The 7,825-nt window shown below is 41.8% G+C and overlaps 1 pseudogene; it reads left to right on the top strand.

Annotated features, from left to right (window-relative positions):
- Window positions 1-473: 473 nt before the first annotated feature.
- Window positions 474-5,006, top strand: LOC140595633 (methylsterol monooxygenase 1 pseudogene; annotated as a pseudogene).
- The last annotated feature ends 2,819 nt before the right edge of the window (window positions 5,007-7,825 follow it).

The raw sequence follows: 7,825 nt of genomic DNA, 5'->3' as shown, positions 1-7,825 counted from the left end.
TTTATCCATTCATCTGTTGGACATAGATTGTTTACAGTTTTTGGATATTATGAATAATGCTGCTATGAATATTTTTTAACATTCTTTTACAAAGTTTTTGTGTGGACATATTTTCAATCCTCGAGTGTATTTCTAGGAGTGAAATTACAGGTCATATGGTAGCTCTATGCTTAACATTTTGAGGAACTGCCTGTTTTCCATAGCAGTTGTACTCTCAGACATTCTCATCAGCAATGTATGAGGGTTCCATCTTCAGGTTTTTTTTTTTTAAGATTTTATTTCTTTATTCATGGGAGGCAGAGATATAGGCAGAGGGAGAAGCAGGCTCCATGCAGGGAGCCCGACATGGGACTCGACCCTGGGTCTCCAGGATCATGCCTTGGGCTGAAGGTGGCGCTAAACTACTGAGCCACCCGGGCTGCCCTCCACCCCCCCCATTCCCCCCCCCGCCCCCCCCCCCCCCGTTCTTCAGCTTTTAAACCTCGGGGTTTCAAAGGGGAAAGGGAGAGAACTGACCAAGGAGAATCTGGGGAAAACACCCCTTGTGCCTTTAACATAGAACGGATGACCTGTGCCCCTTGCCCCTTCCCATGGTGTCACAGAACCCACCCATCCTGATTTACCATCCTTGCAGCCGGAGGGTAGGGCACCTCTCCTAGACAAGGTTGAAGGTCAGCTGCTGTCATCCTCCCTCTGCCCCTACAGAGCCATGGGCGCTCCTATTAACCCACCACACTCAGCTGCGGTGCCCTAAGGCCTTTGTCTGGATTTGTTTGCCTTTCAGCTGCTCAAGGGGTTTCTCTTTATGTTCAGCCATGCCTCTTTGAATCTCACTGAAAAATCAAAGGGATTGAAAAGGAGGCAACTGGGTAGCTCAGTTGGTTAAGTGTCTGCCTTTGGCTCAGGCCATGATCTCAGGGTCCTGGGATTGAGCCCCAAGTTGGACTCCTGCTCAGCGGGGAGCCTGCTTCTCCTCCTGCCCCTGCCTCTGCCCTGCTTGTGCTCTCTCTGTCAAATAGAGTCTTTTTAAAAAAGTAAAATCAAACAAACAAAAAAACCCAAAGGAATTGAAAATGCTGGTGACCACAGTTTATAAAAACCTAGAACAAGGCACTTCTGTCCCCATCTAGTCAGGCATCCACTTAGCTACAACTTTCTGAGTCTGATCACCAATTTAATAAGGTGATCCTGAGTCTGGTCTGGGAAGTGGCTCCCTCTGCAACACTAACATCACAGACCTACATTTTACCATCCTTCCTGAGCTCAACATCCCACTGAGGCCCCAGGCTTGGTAAAGCAGGTACAGAGAACACAGCTGGTCACATCACCCAAGAGGGCCCTGACTGCAAGTCCACTGACCCCGTGGACCTCGGCACCAGGTAGGAAGCCATTTGCCTCTCACTGCACATTGACACAGCCGTGTCCACCCACTCTAGAACCCACCCGGTCCTGGGATTTTTCCCAGGACAGGATGAGAGGGCAAGCAGCAGAGATGCGTGGGATAGGTGGGTTGAATAAAAAGGAAAGAGAAGTCGGTCGAGAAGGAGGGCCCTCTGGCACCATCACCTCTACCTTCTATGGCCTCCCAACAGCCCTCCTTCACATCTTTTCCATAGTCCCTTTTGCCCTGTGGATATTGAACCTAGTGCTGTCCCAGCCTGAGCCTTCTACCTTGACGTTGGATGCTTATTTGTAACTACCTGAAGTCCTCTGCAATGATAACCCACACAAAGCACTTAGAACATTGCGATTATATCTCCATTTCTGATCTCAAGGCCAGCCTCAGAGAAGTCTAGCAAAGCCTAGAGGGAGTTTATACTCCAGGAAGATGAAAGTCTCTATTTTGCTTACAACCAAGTTTCTCTCCTATGCCTCAGGTAAGGGCACCCTATCACTGCCAAAACTACATCCTAAAGTTGAGACCTGAGGCCATTGCTCTTGACTTGGGTTATAATGATAATGACCTTGATTTCTTGATACAGCCCTAGAAATCCTGGCATATCTGGCCTCCAAGTGTTTTTCTGCATTTGATTTATGAAGAATGCCAAGTGGGACGTTGCTGCTGACCTAATGCTTGTCCATAAAATGTGTTCTTAAAAATCAGATGCAGACCTGGGGCACCTGGGTGGCTCAGTCAGTTGAGCATCCAACTCTTGGTTTAGGCTCAGGTCATGATCTCAGGGCTGTGAGATCGAGCCCGGAGTCAGGCTCCCCACTCAGCAGCAGGTCTGCTTGAGAGTCTCCCCTCTGCATCTCCCCCAACTCATGTCCTGTTTCTCTCAAATAAATAGAAAATAAAAAACAGGATGCAGACCCGATGAATCATGAAGCCATCCTGCCTCTAAGACTATTAAAAGGGGTCTGCCAGCCCAAATCCCCCTACCAAAGACAGGTAGGGGGCTGTAATGGGGTCATCGGGTATACTTATCATCTGCTAAAAAATAGTGATTTTAAAGGCTTGTTCTTAAGTGTCTGTGTTTTCAAGGGTCACTCATTAACTCATGGTCCAAACACCAGGTAAAGAGGAAATCTTCCAGCATTTGGTCTTCAGGACGAGTTGAAAATGGAAAAAAAAAAGAAGAAAGTAAATAAATCTGTGATCTGCACCCTGAAACCCTAATCTCATGTTGAAACCATGAAGACCACTGCTCTCCTGACCTAAAGATTGTAGCGACACTGACCTTGACTTCTCCATGTAGCCTAGATAGCCTGGTCCAGTCCCACCTCATGCTGGGTGTGCATGTCAGCTTCCATTTACGTCTTCCACATCACCTCCTCCTCCTGGAAGTGGAGCCAAACTCTTCAGTAGATGATGTGCCACTGATAAGTATCATATGAGCTGCATCAAAAGGAAATGTCAGCTAATTTTAAAACATGTTCCTCAGGTGGTCATTAGGCCAGTTCTCAATCTTGTTACACATTAGAATCACCTGAAATACTTTAAAAACCTAGGGCTGCCCCTGCAGGCTCTGGAGATTTAGTTAGATTGGCTTAGATGAGGTGTGGCTTGAGCAGGTTCTAAAAGTTCTCCAAGTTCTCCTTGAGATTCTAATGTGCAATTAACCTGAGTTGTGCAGTCAGGGCTGGGAATCACTGCATCAAATGGGAACCTGATAATTAACCTTTCAGGAATGATGTGGTTCCATTTGTGTTTCACTAAGTTAATTGACCCAGGTAAGACTTTATTTAAATCTTAAGATGGGGTTCCCGCCACTCAGCCCGAATTCTAAGGCTTTCTGCAGAGATTTGAAAAATGGCAACAAATGAAAGTATCAGCATCTTTAGTTCAGCATCCTTGGCTGTGGAGTATGTAGATTCACTTTTACCTGAGAACCCTCTACAAGAACCATTTAAAAATGCTTGGAACTATATGTTGAATAATTATACAAAGTTCCAGATTGCAGCATGGGGATCCTTGATAGTTCACGAAGTTCTTTATTTCTTGTTCTGTTTACCTGGATTTTTGTTTCAATTTATACCTTTCATGAAAAAGTACAAAATTCAAAAGCATAAACCAAAAACATGGGAAAACCAATGGAAATGTTTTAAAGTACTTCTCTTTAATCACTTTTGTATCCAGCTTCCTTTGATCTGTGGAACTTATTATTTTACAGAGTATTTTAATATACCTTATGATTGGGAAAGAATGCCAAGATGGTATATGCTTTTGGCAAGATGCTTTGGCTGTGCGGTGATTGAGGATACCTGGCACTATTTCCTGCATAGGCTCTTGCATCACAAAAGGATATATAAATACATTCATAAAGTTCATCATGAGTTTCAGGCTCCATTTGGAATGGAAGCTGAATATGCACATCCTTTGGAAACTCTGATTCTTGGAACTGGATTTTTCACTGGAATCATGCTTTTATGTGATGTCATTCTCCTTTGGGCATTGGTGACCATTCATTTGATAGGAACTATTGATGTCCATAGTGGCTATGACATTCCCCTGAACACTTTAAATCTGATCCCTTTCTATGCTGGTTCTTGGCATCATGATTTCCACCACATGAACTTCATCGGAAGGTATGCTTCCACATTTACATGGTGGGATAGAATTTTCGGAAGAGACTCTCACTTTACTGCCTATAATGAAAAGATGAAGAAGATTGAGAAAAAGATGCAATAAATATCTCATCTCCACCATCCTGAAAGCACACACCTCCCTGAATTGAAGCGAATAGCTAACCTTGCTTCTGCGGAGCAGAAATAAACCTGTGTCTTGGCTGCTAAGTGATACAAAGAATATTAACAACCTTTAATTATCTTCCTTGCGGGAACTTTTTCTACTTTACATAAAAGTTCTGTATGTGTAGAAATAAGTAAATCTATAACGAAGTATGATTTTCGTGAGGAGGTTGTAAAGGCCGTGTTGCTAACCTTACAAAATGGTTCTAAGTAATGGAAGAAGTATCCGTCTGCCTCTCCCCCGTAACACCAGAGGCCTGAAGCTAAGATGGGTCTTTAAAATCTTGTAAATATATAGTGGCCATTTCAGTATCTTTTAGCAGGGTGTTGGCCTCATATTGAACTTTAAACATTTTCTAGAATTTGCCTAAACATCCAAGTATCATGGGTCGAACCATATCGATCGACAGTGAAAGTGAGGCAGCCAAATCCGGAATAGCCCACCCCAAGAACTTCCACTCTGGTCCTAAGCTGACTGGGTTGGGGTGATTCTCCTTCTTTGAGAAGCCCTTTCAGTTGGCAATGTGCTACTGGTATCTATAAATTAAGGTGTTTCCGAATTGTTGTATATGGGATATTTTAGTCTAAAGGTTTTCGGGTTACTTGAATTTTTTTTAAAAACTTGAGCTTTATTTCTGCTATTTACCCTTCCATTTTTGTATATCAAGTTTTCATTATACTTAAAACTGTACCTTGAAACATTGTGAACTGACTTGCTGTATTTGCACTTTGAACTATTCAAATAAATGTGATTTTTTTTTTTTTTTGGTCTGATAAAAAAAATCCTAAGATGGATAAAATAAGGATATCTACTTGAATTAGATGAGTGTCAACTTTCTTATCTTTTTACTTTTTTGTTTTGAGGTTATGTATAGTGATGATTTTTTTTAATATTTTTATTTTTATTTATTCGTGAGAGACACACAGAGAGAAGCAGAGACAAAGGCAGAGGGAGATGCAGGCTCCCTGCAGGGAGCCTGATGTGGCACTTGATCCGAGGACCCCGGGATCATGACCTGAGCCAAAGGCAGAGACTCAACCACTGAGCCACCCAGGTGCCCCCATATTGATGGTTTAAAGAGTCCAAAAGTTCAATAAGATCTGTCAGAAAAACAAGTCTCTCTTCCCTCTTCTTCCATTTCCCAGTCCCAGATACAACTTCTTTTAACTCTTTTAACCAATTCTTTTGATATTTGCCTCTGTATCTTTAAATAGAATGCTTGGATTACTACTTCATTTTCAGTTTGGGATATAAGCTATTGTCTTTGTACCATGACTGGTGAAGACATATGTCCTTTATCCCTCATCTCCTGCCACACTAAGATTTCTGTCCCCTATCCAACCCGATATAGTTATGCCATAATTTTATTTACATCAATGTTCATTTTTATGTTATTATGATTTTGTATGTCACTCAGAGCTGAGCCATGTAACAGGCTATGATTATTTTTCCTTTCTTGTACATTTATTTCCTTGAGTTAATCATGGTCTTAATTTTTTACTTGGCGACCTTTTATTAGCTGTTTATGAACTTTTCAGCAATCCATTCTTAAATTCTCCTCCAGTTGTTTAAATCTCTTCTCAAGGCATGTATTCACAGAGGAATAATATAAATATAAATAATATATTAAAAAATATATTTTAAAAATATATAAAAAATATATATATATAAAATATATTAAAAAAATAATATAAATCTCACCTTTCTGAGGAACTCTCTCCCAGAGCCTATGATCTGAGCAAATCCAGGCTTGTTGTCCTCCATGCCTGCTACACACTTGTCATCTTGCATTATCCCTTCAGTATCATCCTGGATTTTCTTCACTTTTCACCCCTGTTGGGTCTCCTGTTTCTGTATCCCTGCCTTTTTTCTTTATTTTTTAAAGATTTTTAAAAATTTATTTATTTATGAGAGACACAGACAGAGAGAGAGAGAGAGAGAGAGAGAGGCAGAGACACAGGCAGAGGGAGAAGCAGGCTCCATGCAGGGAGCCCGACATGGGACTTGATCCTAGGACTCCAGGATCATGCCCTGGGCTGAAGGCAGCACTAAACCACTGAGCCACCCGGGCTGCCCCCTGCCTTTTTTCTTTCTTGCTTTACTCCCTCATTTTGCTGAAACACATCCTCCAGTAACTTCCTGAGAAAGAGTATGAGAAATAACAAGAAGCCTCACATGTTTGAAAATGTCTTTATTTCACCTTCACAGTAGATTAATACTTTGGGCATAAAGTTCTAGATTGTAAATTATTTTCACTCAGAATTTTATTTTATTTTATATTTTATTTTATTTTATTATTTATGAGAGACACAGAAATAGAGGCAGAAACATATGAAGAGGAGGAGAAGCAGGCTTCATGCAGAGAGCCTGATGGGGGACTCGATCCTGGGACTCCAGGATCATGCCCTGAGCCAAAGGCAGATGCTCAACCGCTGAGCCACCCAAGTGTCCCTTCACTCAGAATTTTAAAGCTATTCTTCCATTTTCTCTCTCTTTTTTTAAGATTTATTTATTTGACAGAGAGAGAGCACAAGGAGGGCGGACAGCAAGCAGAGGGAGAGGGAGAAACAGGCTCCCCACTGAGTAGGGAGCCCAATGTGGGGTTCAGTCCCAGGGCCCTGAGAACATAACCTGAGCCAAAGGCAGATACTTAACCGACTGAGCCATCCCCAGGTGTCCCATGTTCTCTATTTTCTTCTAGCTTCCACTGTTAAAAGCATTCTTCCAATGTTAACTTCCAGTGTTGGTTCCTGATCCTTTTTTTGGTAGACTGTTCTTTTTTGTTGTTTGTTTTTTTTTCCTTTCTCTCTCTAGAAGCCTGTAGGATCTCCTCTTTGACCCAAGGGTTCTGAAATTTCACGACGATATATGATATTCATCCATGTGCTAGGCACTTAGGTGAGCCTTTTTACCTGGAAACTTAAGTCCTTCAATCCTGAGGTTTTTTTTTTGAAGCATTTTATTGCTGATGCCATCCTCTCTGCTTTTCTGTTTTCTGCTCCCAGAACTCCTAATGTTTGGATGTTGGACTTCCCTAATGCCATTTACTTTTCCAAATACAGCTGCTGGAAGGGTCTCATTGTAGACACTGTAGGACTAACCCAGTCCCATTAACCAACTTCCTTCTTTCCTGGGCTGTAAGTTTAGAATGGGAAAAGCTAAATAGTTGCTTTCCCAACTACTCTTGCAGCTAGAACTCACCATGTGACAAAGTCCTGGCCAATGAGATGTTCGCAAAAGTGTTGGAAGGTTCTGGAAAATCTTGTTCTTTCCTAACATTAAGGCACAGACAATGCTAGCATGGCTCCTCTCCCTTCTCCCCACCTTGAATATGGAGTCATATGGATGAACATGGAGCTCAAGAGTTATCTTGAAGTCATGAGGAAATGGCAAAACAATCACAGATGTTATCCATAATATTTTTATATCAACCACTGAACCAATTCCAGAAGCTCTATGTCTCCTAAATGTTTGTTACATGAGAAAAATGAACATTTCTTAAGCCTCTATAGGTTAGTTTTCTTGTTACTTGCAGCCAAATTTATTCCTGATAGATTCCTGCTAACTATAGACACTTACTAAATATTTGTCTGGATGAATTTTACAGAGAGTATGAGAGATTTGAGCCCATGG

The sequence above is a fragment of the Vulpes vulpes genome, chromosome 15, assembly GCF_048418805.1.
Source record: "Vulpes vulpes isolate BD-2025 chromosome 15, VulVul3, whole genome shotgun sequence".
NCBI classification, from domain to species: domain Eukaryota; kingdom Metazoa; phylum Chordata; class Mammalia; order Carnivora; family Canidae; genus Vulpes; species Vulpes vulpes.
This window is presented reverse-complemented; position numbering and strand designations above follow the sequence as displayed.